This window comes from Brachyistius frenatus, unplaced genomic scaffold (genome assembly GCF_029030835.1).
Source record: "Brachyistius frenatus isolate BFR_SWC_R1_liver_20210118 unplaced genomic scaffold, ASM2903083v1 Contig_12, whole genome shotgun sequence".
Classification (NCBI taxonomy): domain Eukaryota; kingdom Metazoa; phylum Chordata; class Actinopteri; family Embiotocidae; genus Brachyistius; species Brachyistius frenatus.
Genome location: NW_027210611.1, coordinates 1,846,963 through 1,872,141, shown reverse-complemented (window position 1 = coordinate 1,872,141; position 25,179 = coordinate 1,846,963). Strand labels below are relative to the sequence as shown.

Below are 25,179 nucleotides of genomic sequence, written 5' to 3'. Positions count from 1 at the left end.
ACAGAGTAAATTCTGTGTGTGCGCTGCCACCGGGTTCATAATAGTCAGTGTGCTGGTGTAGCCTGTAGACCCTGGGCAGGGCTTTACAGTGAGACAACAATCCTCCATTAAGGCTGGTGGCTGTATTTTTCCTTGAACCACAAAAGCATGTGAGGAGCTGAAGCGCCTCTGTGTAGCAGAGAAAAAAAAAAGGGCTATCATTTATTATTCAAATGAAATGAGGTCCGGCAGATGGTGGAAGAGGGGCCGTGGGCTTGCGGCAGAAAACCTCCTGCTCTCTACCTCTGTGATTTCAGTCAGCCCGTGACGAAATAAAAAGTTCAAAGGGAATCAGCAATCGTGACGAATCTCATTAGCATATTTCCAATGAGCAACATTAGAAGCAGAGATGGGGGAGTCGGGGGTGTATCCCTTGCAGGAACTAATCAATGTATGCTGTGTATACATGATCCTGCAAACTTCGCTTGCATATACATTTACTACTGAATGTACTAGAAACGTAAAACGTTACCCCATTTCAGACTGGCCTTGGTTTGAAACTAGTAAAGGCAGTGTTAGATGAATGTAAATACTCAACAAAAACAAGAAATGTCCAGATTTTTTGTGTCCGTTGCTCTTCAAAACTTTTCGCCTGAGTGATCCAGAACTGCTCCTGACCTTTAAAGTACTTTCTGCCCCCACCGGTCATAGGCTGAATTGCATGTCACAACCAAAGCTCCCAAGGCACGCATGGCCATGACGGAAACACAAATGTGGAGTTAAAAACAAGTATATCTGCGGCCAAAGTGTAAAAGTTATAAAAACTTCTATTCTATTCTTTTTTTTTTTTTTTTTTTAACTGTTTAAACATTTTGGGATAAGTGAATAGAGCCTCGAGGTTTCTGAGAAGGCAAATGATAACACATATACAGTACAAGTGATGCTGTTACTTCCGTAAAGCCAGAGTGGCTCTGTTCATTCTCGGGGCCTGATAGCATTATGGAGTGCCGTTGTGTTGTGCCATTTGCCTGAGCACTATAAAACACCACCATGTGTGGGGTGAACCAACCACGGCTGGGCTTGTAAAAGGCAGAAAACTTTTAAGCTGCCCTTCAGACACATAAGACTTCAGCACCTGTCAAGGGGTTACTTAAGTGTCAGCCTGTAACCACGTGCACCCAGCAACACGCAGCTAACCTATCCTACATGGCGCTTCGTGTTATTTAGTGCTTTATTCAGCGAGAGGCCATTCTCCCTTCCATTCAGAACAGAGTACCACTCCATCTATGATTTGAAATATTGGGCTGGGAGATGCTCTCGCCCCCTCAGGCTCGACTGTATTTCAAAAACTGAAATTTGAGTGAGTTTTTCTGAAGTTCCCTGTGGTGCTGTTCTTTTGGACCACAACAGGCCACAAATCTGGCAGCAGTGTATTTTTCTCAGTGAAAATACAGAGAAACATCTAGCCATTAAAGCGCAAGAGGAATTTGGTTAGAGAAGGAATGCAATAAAACGTATTAAAAAAGCCAAATTTGACTTTACACAAAGGATCAGAGTACGCCGCGGAACCAAACGAGGCATATAAAGAAACAAATAGATCACAATCTTTTTTATTTATGGGATATAAAGAAAGGGGCAGTCACATCCTGCAGTAGGGTTTTGGTTATCACATAACATAGGAATGTTCTGTCTCCAGAGAAGAAAGAAATGTGCGGCACACAAAATCATGCAATTTGTTAATCCTAATTTGGAATTGATTGTGGAAACAGTAATATGTTGGCAGTTTTACCACTTGTTATTTGCATATTAGTTGATAGGATATAAAATTGTAATGTAATAACCTCCTTTTTGAAACTCTGTTATGTTAAAAGAGAATCAAAATGTAAGAAACATTTGGACATTTGGCTTGGCATCGCTTTGCTCTTTTGTTCAGCACAGATGAAAAATGGCTTTAATACATGCAGATTAATATAACAAAAATCACATTGCTGGGAAAAACTCAAATCTTGTGTTATTTGCAACAATCATGCTTATGAATGTCTGTTTTGAATATTATTGACTCAAGATTTTTAAAAGAGAAACATAGACCAAACAATAGGGTCTGGAGAAATGTGTGTCTTGATTTAGACGGGAGATCAGTGGAGGAGACATTGACTTACTTAGACCCACTTCCTGCTGCCAAATAACCCAAAGCCCTCACTGAGGCTTTTTGCAGCACACATGACATTCCAACAATATCAGTTTGTGAATCCCGTTCCTTAAACGGAAAGCACTTTGCAGTGTCACCTTGTAAATTTCTCCGCTCGTGCTTTGAATGCATTTTAGTGCTTTGAAAATCAAGAGACCACCATGTGCTTGGAGCATACCTTCGCTCACAACAGGTTCTTCTTTTTTCTGACTCCCACCCAAACACCCACTTACTCCTCTCAACTTGGTGACCAGAATAGAAGCAGCAAAGTGACATTGACGAGCCCACTGGGCCTGCAGGCTGACGTTAGCCCACCCTGGGATGGAGCTGGTGGAGGACCACCCCAGCAGTCAGCTAAGCCCAGGGTGCCTAAAACAATTTATGACACCTACACGGGGATATTGCACTGTAGACACTTTAGAAAGCAAGTGGCCAAGTCATGAACCTGCTCCACTGCTTGCTGCTTCCATTCTTCATTTTTGATAGTTTATTACTCTAACACGTCTTTGTTACCAACACCTGTGATTTTATTGCTACAGCAATCACACTTGTATTGTCTGTCATACTTATTGTTCTTGTCTGCCTTTTCTAGTCACTTCTATCTCAAAAAACTTTTATGCTACAAATAATGTTCATATTGATGCATTGAGCAATTTTAAGTAGTTTCTCTTCATTAAAGGTGCATACAAAGCTTTGTATCTTCTGCTACAACTAAGATTATTTTCTTATTGATGACTCTGTTATAAACTATCCAGTATTGTCATACACTATATTTAAATCTTAGCTATTGTAAACAGTACAAAAACCACTGATATTTCAAATATGATACACAAACTCATTATAAATACAGACAGTTTATGAGATATTGATAAAATACAATGCATTAAATAATATGAATGCCCAATCAGTTCCATTGTATTTGTAAATATATAGATTACATTCAAATTTGAAATGACTTATGATTGCTCACTGATTAAACAGCACATCACTTTGCTCCTGTCATCCTCCTGATGAGATGTATACTGTTGACCGGTTAAATAACGCATTACTGTCTGGAGTCTGTTTGACCTCAGTTACATTCACATCTCTGTCACTGTAATTAGTGCTCACTGCGTTCACATTTAAAAACGCTCAGTGCTGCGCTGTAATCAAGGTTAATAAGGCCATTGTGATGACATGTACAGTTTATAAACATTTTTTATTATGAGTTACATAGCATGTCAGAGGCCCATGCTTTTCAAGTGTATTTGGAACTCAGCACTTGTATACAGTAGAAATAACATTTATGTCACACACTAAATTAATATGAATAAGCTCCTTATGATGGCAGCTTATGAGTAATACAGTGAACCCTCGTTTTTCGCGGGGGTTACGTTCCAAATAGAAACCGTGATAGGCGAAATCCGTGAAGTAGTAACCTTTATTTTACAATTGAAATAGATAGAACTGGACATTAAATATATCTACGTTACATATAGTCGTAATGTGATTTCAATGCACGATGCAAATCCGTGAAGCAGCGAGACCGTGAAAGGTGAACCGCGTTATAGCGAGGGTTCACTGTATACAGTTTTACATTTAAGCCTAATGCTTCAGTCGTTTATTGTCTCCATTGACTCCAATTGTTTCTGTAACCCAGCTGATACATTTAGGTCAATGAAATTTCAAATCATCATAAAGGCTTTAAGATATAATGCCATTATTATTATTATTATTATTATTATTGTCGACTCCTGAAATTTATCAAATTGCAGCGAGCCTTCAAAGGTACAGACGGTAATCAGAAGCACCCCTCCAGTCTGACTTCACAAAAGGAGTGAAATTACGACCAGACCAGACTGTGGATGAGACTTAATCCACAGCAGATTCCCCCCTCAGCTTGAATAAAGCTTTGCAGCGTGGCTCTCCACTAGGTCTGCTTGCTCTGGTAACAAGCCTCTTCTGTGACCGGGGAAGAAAAAAACACTTCATAAGCAAGGCGAAAGGAATAGGATAACCTCCCTCCTCTTTCTCTTCAAATAGAGGCATGCTGAGCTTCACTGGAAATGCTGGTGGTAGAGGGGCACTGGGGAGCCCTTCTCCCTCTCAATCCTCAGTTTGTAACGAGCCTTTTCCACAAGCTAGTGTGCACGCAAGGCAAGCCAAAATAGATAATGAGGAATGTCTGCCTAGAAACCGAAAATCACCTCTACCAAGACCAAACTGTTCCAGAGGACTGGCTTGCATTCCACAGCAACTCTTAGTGATTTATTGCTCCCCAAAAAAAACAAAAAAAAAATAACAAGTCAGACATCTAGCTACACAGCTGGTTAATGCCAACTGGTTGTGACTTGTGATGAGTAATGACATCCTTTTGAGTCAGTAACTTTGTTCTGCCATGTCTGGATGATGGATCATTCTTTTTAAACTCGTTCTCAAGATGTGCAGATTATTCATTTCATAATGATAATTTTTTTTTCTAACAGAGCCGAGAACTGCAAGAAGTCATTTACCCCTCCGCTAGGTCAGTTGTGTTATCACGTTTCTGCGGAGCTTGAGTTGGAGCGGTAGTTGTCCACTTTCAATGTGCTCATCAACAGTAGATCCTGGGTCCATACAAACCCAATTAAGAATCAATTTGAGCCAGTGTTAGACAGTCTGGCGCCTGGAGAGGGGTAAATGCTTTTAATATGAACATTTTATCGTTGTCTCACAGTCTTCCATCGTCTAACAGTCTGGCATGTGTAAAGTATCTGTCATGAAGCCTTATGCCTGAGTACTACCACAGTAGTGCATCCACAGACCTCAACACATGGTGTGCACATGAAAGGAAAGGTAGAAAAACTGATATGTGAAACAATCCCTCTTGAAAGGCATATATCACAAAAAACTCATGAACAACAACATTTTGTCAGTAGCCGTGATTGGCATATTTATTCCGCCTGCTGTTCAGTCTCTATTTAGTCCCAAGACAAATGTCATGGCATGAAATGTGCGCTTGAATAATGTCAAATGTGTTTGACGTGGGCCCAAATTGATGTGGTTGCCATGAAAGCTTTAAACAGCTGACACCTTAGCCACTCTTATCTTGCAAAGTAAATCCCTCCTGTGCTTCCTCCCACTTCACATCTATCACAGCACTACCATCAGTGAGACTAATAGAGTTGAGTAAACATGGATCTGCATATCTTAGCATTTGTTTGTTGTTGTTATATCGCTGTCTGAACCTTTGTCGCAAACATAATAACATAAATTTCCAGAAGCGTGTTTTATGGCTGTAGTAGGAGTCAAAAAAAAATGCAGAAATGCATTATATGAGGCCAGGCAGCCATGTTGAGTGTATTTTTTACAACAGACATATGCCATAGTGGAGCTATCAGATTGGCATCTTATGTAAGTTTCAATCAGTTTGCAGCATTTCAGATAACAAGAGCCTGCAATAGAGCACACAAAGCCTGAAACCTATGCTACGACAGCCTCTTTACGCTGACATACCTGTGGCTCTGAAATGCTGTGATTATCACCTAAGGTAGCACAGAGTACAAAGGAGCTGTGCAGAGATGATGGCTTTCTAAGAGCTGAGTGGCAGTCAACAAATGAGTGGTGTTTTCTGAACACGTTCACCTGAGCGTGAGAGTAATGTTTACACAAAGGTTCTCAAACCTTCACAGACAGTTATTGATTGAACAATTAGGGTCAGATATTGACTCGATGCATATTTTTTAGCATTATAGGTGGCCCGTGTGGTGACAGATACAACAATGGGATGGCATATTTTACCCATTGTGAAATATTGATATTTCTTACATGGTGTTTACTGACATTGTTCTGAAATGTTGGTCATGTGGGAGATTCTTGATGGGTAGATACTGACAACACATTTTTGAGAATCAACATCCCAATTAACTCATTCTCCAGTAGTTTTTATTTAATAGAACTTAATCCTCTATTGAAAACTAAAGCATGGTACTGGGGTTTTATGTCCATATTTAACACCAAAAAGGAGGCAATTTACTAGCGATTCAAGCTATCTACAAAAAAGAACCATTAACAAAAATTCAAAACATATTATTATGTTATCATTCAACAGCAACAACTCTGATACGAGTTTGTACCTTTTTCACAAAAGTAATTTTTGTCACATCCATGTCATAAATTAAACTGTAATTATGAGCACCTCTGTTTGGTAATTTTCTGAGGCGAAGATAGCCTACTGAACATTTCTGACAGAGATGATGTCTTGTTAAAAAGATCTACAGATATGAACACAACATGTTGGCAGAATGGCCGTCAGTCCTAACAGTTATTAATAATGCTCTGCAGCTCGGAGTTTTTACTGTCGCATTTAAAATTGAGCTGGTTAAGTCCCTTTAAAAAAAAGTATAGATCCATCTACACCCAGTAGCTACAGACCAATGTCTACTCTTCTTTTTGCCAGAAAACCTGAGATAAACTGGTACACACACTGTGTACAATAGTTACATAAACAAGAAGTTAGCTTTGTTTTTGCTTTGACATGACTCTATTTGAACTCAGATTTTGACACAACTAATGGCAAAAGTCATTTAAATAGACTGAGGTATCATAATGAACTGTCTGGAATTATTTTTAATTTTTGGCATCTTATCTTTCTGGCTGAGAGTTCTTAATCGCAATTCTTTAAGCACTCTTAACTAACTTGTGGTGTTCCTCAAGGTTCAGTTGTAGAGCCTTTACTTTTTGTTTTATACTGTTTATTTTACCTCCCTGGTGTTGTCCTCGGGAGACCTGGCATCTCTTTCCAGTTAGACAGGCTGTGTCTGCCGATGAAACGGGTCCAGTTGAATCTTAATTTAGATGTACGGATATCGCAAAACATTTTACAACCTAACCCAGATAGGTTCAGGCTCAGAGAGAAAAACTGTCACGAAGTGCAGCCATTTCTCTCTCTGAGCGACACAGAGAGATTAATGTATCCTTTTATTTCTCGAAGGCTCGACTTTTGTAAAGCTCTCCTATCTGGTCTACCCAAAAAAGATATAAATCATTTACAATTGATTCAGAACACTGCTGCCCGAGTGCTGACGAGGACCAGAAGGGGAGAACACATTGCACCTGTTCTAAAGTCCTTACATTGGTTGCCTGTCAGTTTCCGTATTGATTTTCAAATACTATACTTGTCATAACAGCAAGTTTTAGACCAGCCTACTTGTCTGACATGCCTCCAGCATATGAACAAGAACAGTGTTTCGGGTCTTCTGGCACGAGTGTTTTAGTTGTTCCAGAGCGCAGGACAAAAATATTTTTGTCCTGCTTTTAGCCTTTAGTTTTTTATTGTCTAAGCTGTTGGAACAGTCTGCCTGAGCATCTGAGAGCAGCTCAAAATGTTGAAGAAATATTTTTATATTTTAATTTTAATATTTATTTCATTCAGGTAATTCATAATATTCCCTGTCACTTGTTTTATTTATCATTATTTTATCTATTTTTTTAATTTTTAATTTTAATTGATTCCTTTTTCATTTTTATTATTTGAGTTTGATTACTTTTTCATAATTTTATTTCTTTTATGCATTAGGTTTAAATTGGTAGTTTAATTTTATGGTCCTATTATAAGCATAATTTTGAATTACCCCAACTTCTACAAAAGGGTCTGTACCAATAAAGCAGCTGATTGAACTGCATCAATATTAACACTTATACAATCAATTCAGCTAAATTAGAAAGTGGTATGCACTGTTTGTATCTGGATTGACTTGGTAATGAATTGCTACAAAGATACAATACAACAAAAGATGCTAATTTAGACTATATCTTCAATGGCTTCAAGGTTAACGCACGGGCCAATCACCATGGAATAATGTGTGAATAATGTGGAACAATGTGGGTGTGAGTAAAGAAGGAATTGTGAGGCATCCTTAAGGGTGGTATACACTACCCTTCAAATAATCACTGTCTCCTATTCACATCAGCTGAAGGCTGTTGATGAACAAATTCATGTCTCCTTATTCATTGTCATGTTTTGTGCAATATTACATCACCAGACAACAAAGGGCAGCATTGCTTTCACACACTGTTTGCAGCCTCTACTCCGATTTTGTTTTGACAAAAGGCTAATTTTATTGCATTTGTTGTAACTAGTCCCACCTCAATAGTTGCAAGAAATCCTAGCAGGAGAGTGAGGAAGATTGAAAACACCTGTGTGGGGCTTTTTGGGATTTTTTTTTTTTTAATTTTTTTTTATCTTGATTTAAATGACAGGGTGTTGCGATTTATTCCATGCTGCCACTTTTTAAATAGATTTACAAAAGCAACCCATTTCGAGAAGTAAATTGTGGACGCTAATTGAACCGAAGCTAGCCTGGAAAGGGGGTGGATGTAGCCTCAAAGTCCCACCTCACTTCAAGGCTAGCTGTGTTCTTCTCACATCTATTCCACCATGTATTTTTGCATAATGGGTTTATTGCACCCAATTTCCCCTGTGAGCTGCTTTACAAATTATTGACTTCCAACCAACCATTGAGTGGATAATATCTTCCTGTTTGGTGGAATTATTATTTATTGCGTCTGTGTTTGTGTCAGGTTTAAAGTGTATGGTATGCGTCTCTGCTGCTGGGGACTAAAAATAGAGGCAGCCCCAGAACTCCTGCTTGAGTGACAGGATTCCTTCCACTGGCACGCAAATATGACCCATTTCCTTTTTTTCCCTAAAAAGTCATAGTGCATAAAGGTATTTCAATGAATTTACTACTTTGATGGTATATAAATGATGCTGTAGCTGAATAGATTGCCTTTAGTCAGAGCAGTTATTTAAATGATTTTTTTTTGTTTTTTTGTATTATATAGTTTATTTTGCCGTCGGTATTTTCCCAAAGAAGTGAAAAGCTCAACAAGAAAACTCAGCTTTAATCTGCTACTGTTGAATGGAATCATTAGATGTTGTAAATCGTTTTTTTCTTCCCGTCCTTTTTTTCTCTGTCTTTTCACACTGTAACAATGAGCATCTGTTTCCATTTTTCTGTGTTTGAGCCTCTATATGAACGAGCATCAAGTGGCTGCACAACAACATGGCAGCAACACTTACAACTACACACAAGATAAACATTCACCATTGGAAACTAAATTAAAACAAGTCTTCCCAAGTGTTCTACCAAGTGCTTTAAAATGCTTGACTGTAGGATGAGATGGCGTTTTCAGATAAGCTTGTTTTGGGGCTGAGACACAATGGTATTTTTAGAGCAAATCACACAGCTGGAAAGCACTGACTCTGGTACATTACATTTATTTGTTCACTGCTTTTCCCCATATAAGAGCATTTCTACTGACGTCCCAAGGACAGAGCAATGGCACATTTCTGTGAGCCAATAAGATCTAGAGAGGACATAAGACTGGATCCATGTTGCTTGTCAGATTTGATCTATTGTGGAGAGCTGAATTTGCTTTCTATGCTTGATCTAACTTCTGTTGGCGGAGCCTCCAGTTGTCACAACTCTCATGGAGGGGGAGGGGGGGGAACTGAGGACTATATGCTGTGGTTCCATCAAGAATATAACATAGTTCTGAAATTCAGAGCTCCCTCCACAGCAACTTTAAGTTGATGATATATAAATGAATAGTTGTGTATGCAGTTCATATGATGACTCACAGGATGTAGCTACCAAACTGTTCTTTTTACACAAGATGCCCCAGTTTTCAAGTTCAAACTTAGCATAGTTATAATATAATAAGTGTTCTCGTGGAAATTTACATAAACTAAATTGAACGTGGAGATAAGCGGTTACTAAATATTTAAACCCAATAACTGCCAGGTGTTACAAGTAGTTAGCTAATATATTGAGATAAAATGTGATCAACATATATTACCTAACAATTGCTGAAAAGCTTATAAAATATAAACTGGGACATTTTTATTTCCTTTTTTCATTTATTTATTTATGATTATTACTATTTTGGGACATTGTCATGCCTTTATTTGACAGTGGTCAGAAAATGAGGGGGAAATGACAACCAGCAAAGGTCCGCCGAGTTCAGGAATCATACCTGTGAGTTGCTGCTCAGGGCCCACTCAGTTACGTGTTATGCGTCCTAATCAATCGGCCATATCTGCTTACCCAAAATTAAGGCCACTTTTAACAAAGATACTACCATAAAACAATATGCTAATAATGTCACAAATGTTGCAATATACTAAAAACAGTCACTGTTCCAAACTGCTTGAAAAGTACAAACTTGGAATGTAAATAATAAGAAGAGATACCTACATTTGTAGTCTGTAATGAAATTTACTATTTTTGCTTGATCTTTAAAAACGTATTGTTGGAAGTTGTGTAGCAAATTACTGGTGACATTTCTCAAGTCTTGGTGCAATTTCATTTAGTGGTTGTTAGAAACTTATGACTGTGCACTCAATCTAATTAATGGATTTACAAATGTGTTGTGCAAACCAATCATTCTGGTCCTATAGTATCCACTCATGGTTGAGCCCTTTACATCACAGAAACACAACATTATCATCAAGATCACTATAATTCCCACCCGTTTTTGAAGCTGCCCTATGATTACTAAACTATAGATGGCTACTCTACCCAATAAGTGGGGAAATGGATGCCGCAAAGAATTAGTTTCTTCTCAATGCAGAAAGAACAGAGAGTGTTTCTGTCTGCATGGAAGAAAAGCATTTAACAAATCCTATTGAAAAATCCTCAAAAACTCAATTTAGATCCTTTGATTTTTCTTTTTTCAACACATAGTTTTCCTTTTAAGGTTTGTGATCGCCTTTGAGTTTGTGGTTTTTGATCTTAATGAGTAAAACCATCTAATAATGACTCAAGACATATCACACCACAGCATTCCCCAGCTACCCTCTTATTTACCGCATGACTGTTTGTTGAAACGCCCCACATTATTACATGAGGTTTTACCCCATAATGTGAGTGGCACATTTGGAGAGGGAACACACACAACGCATGAAAGGACAAAATCAAAGACAACATGTAGAGGTGAAGGAACTTAAAGTCACAGACTGTGTCTCTCTGTGGGGTCGCTGCGGCTGCAAAACCCACAAAAACTCTACCACCAATTTTTGTTTTTATTATCACTCCTATGATCTAAAGTGACTTCTGAAGTTGGAATTCACAAGAAGTGGATATGTGTTTTAACGCATGATGGCTGCTGTTTTCTTGAGTGTCTGCACCTAATTTCCAAGTAAATGAATCAGAAACACAAGTCAAATTTCAAAGCTGTTTACTCATTGCAGTGTGTTAGATACAGAAATTAGCTCACAACTAATTCCCCCTCCCCCCCCCCACATGTACGCAACATAACGAAAATGTATTCGTGCAAATTTTGCATGTGTTGCTGATAACTGTAAGCCAGAAGGGTGCTTGTTTCTGTCTTTGTGTTCAGCTGTATTCGACAGAAAAGCTGTAACCTAGTGACCGTGAGCAAAAGGTGATGTAATGTGTATGAATGGCTGGTAGTTATTCTCCCCGTTGCTAATTAACAAAAATTGAGCAAGCTAAATCCATGGTCAAATGTGGGAGTTAAGTTATGGCAAAAAGTGAGGGGAGTACACAGGAAAAACAACCATGTTGTTTAGGCGCTGCTACAATTTCCATGTGGCTTTCAACAGAAAGTTCATAAAGACCTATAATTTACAGCACAGACTCTGTTCTTATAATAAAGTCCGATCTCTCACAGTGAAATTTATTTGCTCACTTTAGATGAGTCAGCAGCAGCACAACTGAGTCTTACTGTTAGTCCTTTTTGTTCTATTACTTGGGGTTTTGATTGCACGCTGAACGCAGGCAAGAATGACAGGCTGCAGCGAAAATGCAAAGACAAGCATTTTCTGACAACTTCATCAGTCCTCAAAAAGAAAAAAAAAAAAGGAAGAGAAAACAGAGACAAGGGCCGGCTGCGTGTATTTACATATATACTGCGTTGACCACAATGAATAAAACACCAGCACGCCAAGCTCTCCTGGGTCACTTCAAATGAAATGGAGAGTTTACACTTCCAGTAGTAGTCCATACATAAACATTGTTTCTCTCAAAAAGAATATATGCCAGTGGATCAGCATCATTACATCTGTTTTCTTTTACTCGGCTATTCTTTATTATGTAAAACTACGCCTCGGAAAACATGCGAGCTCTGCACTAATCCTCTCACTTTCCACCTGGTGAATTTGACCCAAATTCACATTTCCCCTGTGCGACTGGGGGACTATTTTTTATTGAAGCCACGTGTAACGGAGACCACTGACCTGGCTATGTACTTTGGCTGCTGAGAAGAAGAGAAGAGATGTGGTATTTAGGATATTAATAATTCCATACTTGGCGATGAAATGTTTGTTCTTCGACAGACTTTTTCTCCGGCAAATATGTCCTTTGCTTGATTTTTTTGCCATGGAGGTAGCTCTTTTATTACAATGCTGCAAAGTCAGGATCTAAAAATAGGAGTAGTGTTAGAGAGGAATGAAAGCTCCTACTAACAGTATAATATCAAGTTCAAAAGAAAGCCGCATGGGGCTGAACTTTAGAAACCTGAGGAAAATGTTACCATAAACCTGCTTCCAGCTGGGCAGATCATTTTCCTTCCAGTATATCGATTGTTGAGAAATGACAACAACACAAACTTCACATGGTATTTAGATGGAAAATGACAGAGCTCATACAGCATTTCAAAAATGGTATGTTGCCTAAGCAGAAAGGTTGCTGTGCAGAGACACCTTTGCTCACATGGAGGACACAGCTGCTAGCAGAGCACAGGTAGACATTATATATCTCATGAACCATCAGTGTGCTGTGTTGCTTTGGCTTAACATGGGTGTAATGGGTTCCTATGATAGCCTTAGTTTAGTGACTGAATAAATCGGAACATTATGAAATACATTTATGTCTTCTTTTTTTTGTTCCTGTTTTTGCGAGACAAAAATATGTAGCCTGCGGCTGGCACATCCAGACCAGTCAACAAATCAGCTCTTTCTAATTGGGGATCTGCTGTGCACAAACACACTGTTGTCCAGTTTGTCATTAAGATTATATCATTTTTGTCGGCATATGGCAGTTTAATGCTTATGTTTTGCAGTTTACTGTAAAATCCTAATTGGCTTTCAGCTTTGAAGTGTAATTTCATCGACAAAGCCGAATCATTTCCGGCCAACTCAGTCATAGTTTCATGTTTTTGGGGTGCCAAGTCAGTTACAATTCTGGTCCACATTCACGACTGTAAAATCAGGATTCAATTGGCCCCCTCTCCATTGTAACCAACAGAGTAGGCATGGTGTGGCTTTAAAATATGAAGGCAGGACCAATGCAACAGAAAATTCCTGGATAATGAATAATTCTGACTTTCAGCCATGTGTCTGTGGAAACCGTCAAAATAAAACATAATATATGCATCTTCCTTTCAATTAAGGACACAATGAGAAAAGACCCAAAACATCTTTCCTAAATATTCCATGGAGGACTTGTGCTGTACTTGCAGGACAAGCTATAGAGTAAATATTCTCATTTTAGCAGCCTGAGGTGGTTTTTTTAATTTATTTATTTATTTTTAATCTCTGCTTACAATAATATAGTTACAGCATTCAAAAATGTTATTGTGCATTTTATAGACACAGTTGTTACAGACATAGTTGATAAACATAGTTGATACTTCATGCTGATACTGGCCTCTATTTAAAAACCAAATTTCAACCACTTGACATCACCCAGCTCCAGTTTCAATCCATATGATGCTTGCTGATTCAGTACATATAAAAGAGTTTGGAATGAATAGAAGCCCCAAAGAGAGGAATGTTTCTATATTTTAAATACAATAAATACTAAAGTCCAAAAAATAGTTTTGTCCTTCATTGTGGACAGCAAAATTCATAACAAGAACATTTAAGAGAAACCAGATATTAATAATGAAATGATATCTTGTACAAGGATTTTGAGACAAAGTTGGCAAAAATTACTTAAACACATTCAAATGGAACAGCCATTCTGATTTTGTTTATTAATGTGTAACGTGATGTAACACGTTTACATGTATAAATTCACATTTCACAGGTGAATATTAGGCGGTAAGTATTTACCAGGCTGTAAGTTGTTTTTTCATTTGAAATTAAAGGACACCACACCACTGCTTTTGCACTATTTGCACTATTCTACTGCAGACATAGCCTACTTTACATCAAGCCAATCAATTTGCAAACCCTACAGCTGAATGTTTGAAAATCTAAATGAATTCATATAACTGGTCGAGGCAGCCACTGACTTTCATTCAGCTCTGATAAACTCCCGTGTTATTTAAGGCTTTGCAGGCAAATTTGCATTTATTTTTCTTGCTGTAATATTGATTTTTATGCTGCAGAGAGATTAATTGAAAACATTGGCTGATTAGGACAAATACATTACAACATACCCTGGAAAATTGTCAGCAAAATTGTGAAATAAACATAACTTGTGTTTGTAAAATTAAACACACCTTTAAATTCCCATATCTAAAACAGTAAATATGTATAAAAATGAAACTGAATTGATTATTTTTGAGGAATACAAATGGCAGAAAAAATGATTTGCATATTAAAGGCTACAAAACTGAATTTAACAAGGGACGTTTTTGTAAGTGAATGTAAATTAAATTAAATAGATATGGCCATGAAGATGTTTTCATTAGTGTTATAACTCTAGCCCACGTGGAGCATTGTAACATCTCAAGGTCTGAATCCTGTTTCAAAGGTTTTTCCAATGTCAACAGGAAGAAGGGAGGCGCTGAACTGTAATTTATTTCTGTGAACATGTGGATGGATATTGAATGTTTGCACACAACGTCTGCTCTGAAGGACTGATTGAATATTGTCCAGGTGCATACCTCTAGGTGCATGTTTTTATGATTGTGGGACGACAGGATTTATTTATTGCATGGTTGAAGGTTAAGCTAACCTCTCCTTCAGGGAGTATGTTTAAGTTTAATAATTTTGTCATATTTATTTGCACTTTACATACCTGCCTGGTGGTTATACTGCACGCAACGTAGCTAGGCATGGAGAGAACAGATAACAACTGACATATCATAGGTGCAATCATTTGTTCTGCACATTTCTTGCAAGTGGTTTATTGTCGTTTTGTGGTCTAAAAATTTCAGTTGAATTTCAGCAATAAAATCTTAAAGAACAGGTATGAGAAGAATAGAGAGGTGCTGAAATGAGGATTTTCCTCTGAAAAAGGTGATTTTCTTCCCACCGTGGTGCATTTAGCTTTCTTATTCATTAAGTCTTTGGCCTCATCCAATTATAACAAATCTTGCTTCAGCCTCATTATTTTGTTTTGTTGTGTTGTTTTTATTAATACCAATGATCCAGGTGAAAACTCCTGCCCACATTACTGAATTTCTAATAGGATTAAAAATAGTTTGTTATTTTTATGAACAGCTTTGACTAGCATAGATTTTGGTAATGAATGGCAGTGTACATTTTTTGTTGTTTTTTTTTTTTTGCTTCTCTTCTCCTGGATAAACCTGGTAATGCTGATTAAAATATTGAGCTATATGGATTGTTAACCTCCACAAAATACAGCAGAACTTGTTTGTGATCTAAGACGCATGAAATCTGCACAAACACGAGATGAAGGTTTAATCAGAGCCCTAATTAACATTGGGATCCGATCCGGGTCTTGCTGGTGATCCGCTCCAGGTTTTGCGTGCCACCTTCCAGAGCCAGCTGCTGCAGAGCAGGGGACCGGTGCGCCGTTTCTCCTCGCCTTGTTTGCTTCCAGTCCGGCTGTAGCTCCGACTGTCTGCACGGCGTGTGGATGAGGCACAGAGGGAACAACCGGGAGCGCAACGAAAGCTAGCCTAAACAAGTCCTATTATCCCTCTCCTGGCTTTCTGTGAACTGCACCGCTGAAGACTTCCAGACAGACTGCGCACTGGGGGAGACGTGCTCGGAGTTTCATTTTCCAACGAGACTGGGGCGCATCTCGTCTCCTTGAAGTGATCTTTTTTTATGCAGTCTATCCGTAGCGCTCCCGTCGGAAGGAGCCTGGGTGCACGCACAAGAGGAAAAGGAGGAGGAGGAGGAGGAGGAGGCGGAGGGAGTAACGATCATTACTTTTGAACAGACCCTTCGCCATGGAGCTATTCGTCCGGTCCCGGACGCCTTGGCTTGAAAAAGAACAGATACCTGCCACAGGAAACCCCGCCATCTGTCCGCTGTGAAGAAAGTGGAGCATGCAGCCGAGTCCCAGCCGTCTTTGTGCGACCCGCCGCTTAGTTTCTGGGGGCCTCTTCTGAAAAAAGGAGAGGAGAGGAGAAGAGAAGAAGGGGGCTCCTGGTGTTGAGCTGAAATTCACACTCCACGCCGGGATCCATATTTTGGCACGGCGTACCCACTGTAAGTAGCCCTTTAAAGCGGATGTTTGAGTCTTTCAGGGGAGATGCTGGGTTATGCCTCACTCAATCAATACCATTTATTTACACTCCCAGGATATAGCATGAGGCAAATGTCAGAAAACGGGCCCACGGGCTCCTCGGGCAGTTTAAAACTGTTGTGATGAGATCAATACATCCCATAGCATGGTATTTTGTAGCAAGCGGAACATCAAGATTTATAATTAATATGAAGTTGCTTGGATCACTAGGACTTCACTGTCTATAATAAATGTAATTTAAATGAAGGATGCATTATATTAGTGCATTTTAAATTTAGTGAATATTTTCTTATGGTTTCACATGTTTTTAATGAGATTTTTTTTATTTAAGATACACACCATGACAAAGAATTCCCTTAAAATGAACCAAAAGCCTGTAAAAAAAAAAACACAAACAAATGGGAGTTGGATTATTAGATATTCAGCAATGATAATCGGTGTGAAAACAGCTCACACAAACATCCCCACCCAGTCCAGGACACCATGGAGCTGAGTAGTTGGATGTCAGTTACTGTCTCCATTTACTTCTCCATTTTGCGGCTATAAAATAAGATCATTTCACAGGACATGTATAATTCACAGACCTGAGCCAGCCATGTGTGATGATGGGATACACTCACACAAACACACTAACACAGACACACACAAAGAGTTTTTACAGGCTGAAGGAACCATATCTCATTCTCACGTGAAGCTTTTAGAGATAGGGCTGCAAAGACTTCCGCAAGAAAAACACATGAGCGCACGACTGTGCTGGATTAAGTTTAAATAACATTTACACAGAATCCATACTGTCTGTGCCAAATCAGAATAGTGGTGCAACATTATATAAGCCATACTGACAAGTTAGGAAACTGAGAGCTTCCCTGGTATGTGCTTATATAACAGCTCCATGCAGGGAAGTATGGATGACTTCTAAATTCCAGCTGTTTTTGGGCATAAACACAAAGCAACAAATTTCAGTTTTGAGATAAAAAAATTTTTTTTACAAAAATGCAGCATGATAAAAGCTCTATGCACAGTGCCACTAGACAAACCCACTATCCTGACCGTGGTGGAGAAGTTTTTGTGTCGTACCAGCCATTTTGGAGGACTAGACAAAAAGTCTCCTGGGCTGGGAGGATGTTCAGTGTGTGCTCACTACTGACATACACATCGGTGGCTCCTGGAAATGAAAAGGTCACTTCACCTCCCCTGCCAATAGACTATCATAGGAGGCTTTCCTGATCAATATAGTTATTACACATATATAAAGAAAAACCTTCATTTCAGTTCAGAGTGGAACTATTTCTTGAAACAAGTGCTGGGACAGTGAATTCAAAGAGGGGGAACAAATGGTCTGTTGCCTCCCCCCCCTCTCCACCCTCTCTCTACCTCCACTCCATCTCTCACCCACCCCAGACATGCTGGTTTGGTCCATTTGTCTGTGTTGTCTTGGGAGGAAGTGTCATCTCATCTCACATTGCGCAAATGGTTTCAGTGTATGCTAGTGTGAATTCTAGCGGGTTTTTGTAACTGCCAATTTCCATATCAAAGTGTCTGCATTTCAATAGGGAGAACTTGAGCTACCAGCCCCCTTCCTCTAAGCAGTTTTGTTCTGATAGAGCAGTGCTGCTGCTGCCGCCGCCGCTGGTGGAGGCTTCTGACGGGATTGCTGGACACTGCAGTTGGTTGTGTGTGTGTGTGTGTGTGTGTGTGTGTGTGTGTGTGTGTGTGTGTGTGTGTGTGTGTGTGTGTGTGTGTGTGTGTGTGTGTGTGTGTGTGTGTGTGAGAAGCAAGTGTTTGTGTTGGAAACAGATTTAGTGTGGATTGGGAGAATTTGTTGGCCATAATCTAAAACACCAAAAGCCATGTATTTAGTGGAAATTTTGGACGGCGTTCAGAGACGTGGTCATGTTAAAAAGATTTAGTCTGTTAAAACAGTTTCTCCAGTATTTCTCAGTGTGAGAGTAAAACATCAGCAAAGGTTGGTGTTTTATTTTCTAGGAGAAAGATAACCCACAGCGTTCATGGTGCGAGAGAAGAAAAAAAATGCATACATAAGTTGCTGAAAATCTATTTGCACATTTTACCTGTTTTTTTTCAGCCACAGCAGTCTACATTTCAAATGCTCCAAAATATATATATTTTTAAGTGCTTTCTTGCAACATAAATGGTTTAATTCTCCATTCAGTGTGTGTAGACATGAAGACACGGAGCATTCAAGCTTTGTGTAAGACTCTTGAGTACCTAGTGATGTCTGATTGTTTTTCTGTCGCAGAGATAATATTTATTTCCAATTCTGTGCAGCTGTTGTTTGTCAGAGAAAGAATGCGGCAAGACACTGTTTATTTTGATGGATCTCTTTTTTTTTTTCTCCTCCGTCTTTGTCTGGTGATACATGGCCTAATGTTCGCTGCAATTTTAGGCAGCTTAAATAGGTGAAAATAAACACTCTCAAACACATTTGCAGCTTGCACAAAGAGAAACAAAAAAGTGTTTTCTAGCCTTTGTGCATGCCCTTACTTTGAAAATAGGATCAGCATAGGTTAATAGTGAAAGAAGGTGCAGCGTGTGAGATGCTATTACACAGAGACAGGGAATGTAAATGCCATTGGAAGCACAGTAGGGGTCAGTGGCCCCTTCATGGTCATCGTGCTCCTGGGTAATAACATGAGCCAACTGCTCCCCAACCTGTCGGAGAGGAGAGCCCGCTCCTTCCTCCACTTCCTTTGTTCTGACAAAATAACATCACAAAACTTAGAACGAGTGGGAGGGCAGTTTTCCGTTTTGAACCCAAAAAACAGGATGGAGGGGGGAGAAAAAAAGCAGGACTTCACCTGCCATCTTCACTCTCAGCAGGCGGGTTTGACAGCTGTCTTGTTCAATTCTTCTGACTGGCTCGCTGTGAAAAGTTGGACGAACAAATGGACAGAGAGAGGAAAGAGGGAGTGATGAGAAATGGTAGATGAGACACTTCTGATTATATAGATCCTGGAGGAGACATACTCTTTACGTGCATGTAATGTTCTGCTTTTTCTTGTGAATGGTGTAATTCTCTTTTCCTGTTATACTGACTTCACATTCGCCTGCTTCTCCTCCCGTTAGTCATTTTTTCATGTTTCCTACAATGACTTCTGACAAAACCCAAACAACAGGGCTCCTTGCATTGTGTATGTGTAGGAGGATAGGGCAAGAGTGATTGCACTAGCAACCGTGGTAAGTTTGTGGAGTCAAGAAAAAAGTGAGAGTGGAAAGGAAACCATGCTGTGGTGTGCTGAGCGGAGCCCGGTTGTTCAAATTATTAAAAAGCTGCTGAAGAGGAGAGGTACATACATTGTGCTCTGTTGAGGCTGCCATCACTGGAGGAGTTGGCATCAGTGCTCGAACTAAAGATGGATTTCTTCCCCGGATGAGTGTTCCTGCAAAACGGTCGAGAAACTAAGCGGTGTCTAAATCTGAGGGGATGACACCAAACCTGACACTTACTGGTGATGCTCTGAAGAGACCTCGCTTTTTTCATTTTTCTTTTGGAAACAACAATGAAGCTGCACTCTTGCTGTTCACATTTGGCCTGTTAAACGGAGGAGAAAGAAAAAAATACACAACAGAAGAGTGGGTTTAAAACAGAAAAAAAATAAAACGGCATTTTATTTATTTAGCAAAGTGCTTTGGGGTGAGTTTCTCATTCACTGCAAAGCCCATCATTGCCATTTTGTGGCTTGCCTCAAAAATAAAGAGACAGATGACTGGAACGAATGATTATGTGTTAGGGTAGTTAACCCGATGGATGGATATACGGTCTCGCTCCTTTTTGCTGAGAAAATACATCTGAAGGAGAAAAATTCTCTCCCATGCTACCACCTCCTGCGTTTAAAATGACAGTTAACTTTTCCCCACTGGTTTAAAATGGATGTTTAATGATCAACAGAGGCTCGCTGCTCAGGTCGAGCAGTAGTCATGCTGGCTCTATATGCACTCACCGCCGAGCATCCCTCTGCTAAGAAAGCTCCCCCCTCGGTGTTGTTAAGGGACGCACCACTCAAAAAGAAGCTACTTCTTGAGTGATGGATCATCAGAGGTCTCTTTTGGGTGTGTGTTAACCCTTTGGAGTGTGCAGATCTCTCCCAGTTGGGGAGCCGTCGGCGGCGTGTGATGGATGTGTCCCGGGTCTTTAGGCTCCATATATCAGGAGATTAGCACTGACCTGTGAGTTGTCCGGGCCGCCCTCGGAGCTTCTTCTCCAACACTGACTGACATTAGCATATGAGGACACTGCTCTGTCTCAGGGGCATACAAAGATAGTGTTCTTTATTTGGTTCTATCATAGCATAGGTCACAGGAAGTGTGCAGATTAAAGGCTGAAGGATTTGTCTTGGTATTAGGTGTGTCTGACAGGTGATCTGTCTTCAGCTGAGGAAATGCTTCTCTCTTCTTCAAATTCCTAAATAGCATCATGTAATTATCCTGGAAATGGAAGCTCGAGCCATGCTCCACTGCAGAAAAAAAAATCTCTCCCCCCTGTTCCTCCTTCATGGTATTCATGAATCATATAAAAATGTAAATCAGTCGGCTGATGTGGGGTAACATTGTTATTTCTCATTGCATTGAAAAGAAAGAAATTGGAACAGGTACACACTCACATCCATGTTTTATTTTCCAAATGAGCAATCTGCAGGGCCGCCATGTGTGATGGACAGCTTAAATTCTTCTATTAAGTGCTTTCACATGAACAGAAACTTGTTATTCGGAGTATTCAAAGGCTAAATTAAATATTATACTGAGGTTCTTTCACTTACCTCACTTCTGCTGCAGATTCTCTTAAAAGATCATAAAAGCCGTCCACATTTAGTGCTCATGTGTACTCTTATTTTCTGTCCAATCCTTAAATGTCACCTCCCACAGTATTGATGGCATTTGTTTTTGTTGTCTCTTTATATATGGAATGAATGCTTTAAATGCCAATTTTTCTGGGAGCTGTTTTACATGTTAAAAAAAGGCGGTGCGGGATCACCTCTGGGCCACCGTGTCTTTGTCTGCCATGTGTAATGGCTATTTGATGCCTACTTGGTGTCAATCTGCGTCTTCTCTGCCTATTTTCAAGGTGAGGAGATATTGTCAAAGCCCTTGAACATTCCCTGGGCTTTGATTGGCAGGCGTTGTCACAGAAGATGAGGAGTGGTGGGAGTCGCACAGCAAAGAGAATCTATTACCCAGGATGGCACGGCGTGCTTTCACTATGTGTCAGTGCAGTCAGCCATCTTGCTCTCTCTGTGTCTGGAATAGTCTCTCCTCGGTGCAACGAGGGACCAGGTTTCAAGTTTAATTTTAGTAGTTGCCATAAGTAATATTATTGATGTTTTATACTTGGGTTTCATACTTTGATGAAATATCTTGTAAAACCCCAAAACATTTAGCGTTTATCAGTGTCAGTGAGTAATCCATTTTATGTTCATTGGCAGTCAACATAAAAAAAAAAAGTATTGCAATGTAAATGGCATTCTGATAATACAAAAAAGCAATATAGAATTGAAACTTCAGCTGAGCCCTTTCTTGTGGAGTTGTGCTTATTTCCGCCATTTCAAAAGCCTCCCTAATACAGAGAGAGAGGGGGGGTAGGGGGAGGGTGTACAGGTTCTGTGAGTTTCAGTGAGAGAAAAAAGCTTGTTGTTGATCAGCCAAGCAAATCAGATCTTGATATTTGAAGAGTGGAGTTGTGATTGCTAATCACTTCACTGCTGAGTTTTAATTAGGAGACTCATAAGCTTTCTGTCATTTCTCAGCAGAACATAGTCAAGCATCAGTTGTACTTAAGAGAACAAATAATTAGTTGTCCTTGTATTTAGGGCCACAAAAACAATCTCTGTTTTTTTTCTCTTTTATTTTGTAGTACAGATTATTAAGTTTTTTTATTTTATGTAATTCCATTGATTAAACATTTCACAGTAAAACTGTTTTGTGAGAGTTTGCTTGATTTAGACATCTTCAAACATATCTTGACCTTGGTGAGGGCAAAATGGACTTGTTTTGAGCCAGACAGCCATGCAGAGACACTTTGTGCATGTGATTATTACCAAAAGAAGCCTAAATATAATCTTAAACTATTTTCTCTGGGATATTGCTATAGATTGGACTGGGCTTGTTTTGAATGGGTAGGTTTCTGTCCTGTGCTCCTAAGACCTTTGTTAGGACATTTTAATTACAGCAGAGCTGGATGTAATTGATCTAGGCTTAGAGGGATTTCACTGTCAATGAGAATGAGCCTGGGCGTTAATACAGCCGAGCAAATGCTTCCACCTCTGTGCCGCACTAACACACACACGCCCTTACACACACTCGCAGAGGACTGGTTGAGAAGAGAGGAGATACGTCTTCTCTTTGGCTATCCCTTAATTCAGCGAGGCGTCTGTCTCTTAGGTGTAACGGTTAAATCAGCCTCGCAAGAGCGGCTGAAATGACGGTGCACACGAGTCTGCCTCCCCTTTAACATATCTGTTGCCAACATTGTTGCCACCTGGAGTGTCCTCTTACGATGCACTTTCTTCATGGTTCCATGTTGTCACCCACAATCCTTAAATTTTTATAAGGCTGTTAGATAATGCTTCCCGATGAGGGTGAATTATTGATGGTCTTGTTCGTATGAGTGGGACAGGGCATGCTTTTAACTCTCTGAGCTGCTGGTCTCTTATCCGGTAACTAAGGGACACCGCACAAACACCCAAAGGAATGATGTACTGGAGGAGGAAAAAAGAAAGGAGGCAGGGGGCTGAAAATAAAATAAAAGAAGCATGCATCCTCTACTCTACTGTTGGACTAAGCCACAGCACAAGGGAAACTTGGCAGCAGAGAAAAGCATTGCATCTACAGAAGCCTTCTGTGTTTTTGAAGCATTGAGATATGGTATGGTGGCTGTGCATTGTTGCTTATATGTGTTGGTTTATATGGGAGGATACGCTGCACTGTGGCTGCATTTTGTCACATATGTTCAAGTTTGGTACTATTATTAACACGGGATGCTCAGACAGTCATGTGAAGATGTCAGGGGAGTGACCGATTAGGTTTTGGAGTTTATGTGGAAAAATAAAATTGAGCTGAAACAATTAGCTAATCAAAACAAAATTAATCTAACTGCAGCTATGGATTTTCTGCTTTTCGCTTCCATAGATTCAGATTTTGGATGGTTAGTTCAAACAAACAAACAAGGTCTCAATCGGCTCTGGAATTTTAGGACAAGCAGTTTTCGCTATATTCTGTTGTTTTATAGAAAACAAAATTTAATCAAATAATTGGTTAAATGGGCAACATATAAATCAATAATTAAATTAAAATTTAGTCATTGAAACAACACTTAACTGGCCAGATTATAATTTAGAGTCCATGTGGATTGTTGGCCTGTTGTTAAAAGGGAAGCAGATATGTCCTTTAAAGATAAGTTATTGTGGTTATATAAACTCGGTCCAAAACAGCATCAATAGAATTTATGCACATTTCTTGGAGGAAAACCACACAGCCTCGAGTCGAATGTGTTTTTATAGTGAAACTGAGGTTTGAGCAGCTACTTTGACCCTGAATGAGAAACTTTATAACGTGCTGCACACAGATTGCTCATCTACGTCTGTGTCTGTTGCAAATGTAGCTGCATTTTAATAAAATCAGTCATTCCCTGCTAATTGTACACCCGCACACCCTGACAGCTGTCCTGATTCTTATACTACGCACTTTCATCATTGTTCCAATTCATTCTCTCTGCACTCGTATGGCCCTTGTGTTTGCATTACAATGGAGCAAGCAGAACAAACTCGTGGAAATACTGGTAGAGCGTATAATTTAGCATACAGAAATTCAGCGGTTTTGTCCTTTAAGCTACATGTTGGTTTCAACATCTATATGGAGATGGTGTTCAGCCAAAAACATTACTTAGGCTACTTTGACCCTGAAACAGTCAAATGTCTCAGATTTGTTGCATTTAGGCATGAAATCTGGCCAGAGGTGCTTGTTAAATTTTGTGAAGGGCTCATTCTGAGTGGAATCTAATCTCAATCAGAAAATGTAAAATGCAGGTCTTATCCAGTTGTTTCGATGCTGTACTGTGCAATTATGCCGTATTTTTTTGTCTATTCTGATGTGTTGAAGGTCACATTGCAACCTTGATGAAAAGCTGTTTTTCAGTGTAACTGCTCTGAAGGAAGAGATATTTTTGGCTCACCTGCCAACCTGCAGTGGTCCATCTTTCAAAATGAAAACGCGATGTCATTTGCAGCCAAATAAGGGATAGTTACTCTTAAATAATAACCCCGAGACACTGAGACAGTCTCAGCCAAGACCGGAAAAGCACAAGAAAGCAATTATGTACAAGAAACAAGAAAAACAAGTTCAACCCATTCCATTTCCCACTGGAAATGCTGTAGATTGATGCCTGTGTCTTGGTTTCCAAAAGCAGAGTGTGTGGACAAATTAATAGAAACCAATACTGAGAAAAACAAACAAAACAAAAAAAAAACGTCCAGACCTACAGTGTGTATGTGCATATTAAATCCGTGCCTAATTTGTAACTCGGTACAGCCAAATGGTGTGTCTGGGCAATATGGCTAAAAGATATTAAGTTGATTTTTTTATTGAAGGGTGGGTGAAATACTGTATCCCTACAAAAAGATTTCT

At 39.5% G+C, this 25,179-nt stretch overlaps 1 protein-coding gene across 11 annotated transcripts in view; it reads left to right on the top strand.

Moving 5' to 3' along the window:
* Nucleotides 1-15,862: 15,862 nt before the first annotated feature.
* Nucleotides 15,863-25,179, top strand: part of LOC138617269 (adhesion G protein-coupled receptor L2-like) — an 84,562-nt gene continuing 75,245 nt past the window's right edge. For 4 of the 11 annotated variants that reach the window (XM_069692104.1, XM_069692103.1, XM_069692098.1 and 1 more), the window contains exon 1: nt 15,864-16,505. The gene's annotated coding sequence lies outside the window, so the exon portion shown is untranslated. Of the gene's footprint in view, nt 16,506-25,179 lie in introns of all 11 variants that reach the window. The other 7 variants (XM_069692106.1, XM_069692095.1, XM_069692096.1 and 4 more) reach the window with 2 other exon arrangements.